The sequence below is a fragment of the Neophocaena asiaeorientalis genome, unplaced genomic scaffold, assembly GCF_003031525.2.
Source record: "Neophocaena asiaeorientalis asiaeorientalis breed wild unplaced genomic scaffold, Neophocaena_asiaeorientalis_V1.1 scaffold476, whole genome shotgun sequence".
NCBI classification, from domain to species: Eukaryota; Metazoa; Chordata; class Mammalia; order Artiodactyla; family Phocoenidae; genus Neophocaena; species Neophocaena asiaeorientalis.
In genome coordinates this window covers 2,901,448-2,902,946 of record NW_020172178.1, presented here as the reverse complement: position 1 = coordinate 2,902,946, position 1,499 = coordinate 2,901,448, and positions in this window count along the sequence as shown.

The following is a 1,499-nucleotide window of genomic DNA, read 5'->3' as shown; positions in this document are numbered from 1 at the left end:
GGGGATTAAATGAAATAGGAAACAAGAGGATAACGGGGCACGGGGATGAGGTTGTGAGAGTGGTTTGATATGGGTTGATTCTGAAGTGCTTGTGGGACCTTCCGAAAAGTCTCTGAGGCTATTGAAAACATACTCCAGGAGCTGAGGAGAGAAGTCAGGGCTGGAAACAGAGATTCTAAACTCTGAAAGCAACTTGCTCATATTTCGGAATCCTGTTTCAGTTCTGGAAGGGCCTTACATACACCTGGCCACTACAATCTGACCCAACTCCTGTTTCACAAATGAGTAACGAGCTAGGTGGTCACAAATCCCCAACGTTTAGAACCCAATTAAGGATATAATTTGAGCCAAGGAAAGTGGAGAGTGAAATAAAGCCAGTTACCAGTGTTTTGGTTAAGACAATATCCACGTTGTGGTAGCCTTGCCGTACATGTTCTTAGAGTCCCTGCCCAAGGCTGTTTTATAGCTGCAGACTTTGCCCTGCCCCAGGGCCTGCTTGCTGTCAGCAGCTAAGAGAAGGGGCAGATGTTTTCTACCGATATCTGAAGTATTCAGATTGCATTTTCCACACAACAATGTCATAAATAGTGGGAAGATTTCTAGACTGGTTCTGTTAGGACCACAGTGCATGCAAATCACAAAAATGCACAGAAAATATTTTTGAATCTCTTCACATATCGGGAACTACCTGGATTGCTTCAGTGTCATTTAGGAGGTGATCGCTGGAGATACTGTCTGATACGGAGATTTTTATCCGAATAATAAACTATAATGACTCATTTGGCTACTAATGGTGCATACTTTTTAAAAATTTCAATCAGGGACTTCCCTCGTGGTCCAGTGGTTAAGATTCTGTGCGTCCACTGCAGCGGGGGCAGGTTTGATCCCTGGTGGGGGAACTAAGATCCCGCATGCTGTCTGGTGTGGCCAAAAAAAAAGGAAAAAAAATTCCAATCAAAAAGCAGACTTATGAGTCACTAAAGTCAAAATAATAACATAAGCACTTCCATCTAATAGTTCTGTACTCATGAGCTGTCGTTTTATTAAATTCTCATTCCTCTTTTAGATGTTGATGTTTTGAAGAACGTGTCTTCTATCATTTGCATGAAAGGAAGTGTTACCAAAAGCTTGGCCTCTCTGTATACCGGTGCCAAATCAAATCCTGGAGACAGTTTTGGGTGAAGTAGAAAAGAATAGCTTTATTGCTTTGCCAGGCAAAGGGGGACACACCAGGCTTCTGCCTCGAAAAACTATGTGTCCCAACCCCAGAGGGTTTGATAAAGGGTTTATCTGACAAGATTAGAGCATGAGCAAGGCTTGCACTCCCTTAATATCGTGTCAGGTGGTCTTCTCTTAATCTTTTGTGTTTTTTTTTTTTTTTGGCTGCATTGGGTCTTCGTTGCTATGTGCGGACTTTCTCTAGTTGTGGTGTGCAGGCTTCTCCTTGCGGTGGCTTCTCTTGTTGCGGAGGACGGGGTCTAGGCACGCTGGCTTCAGTA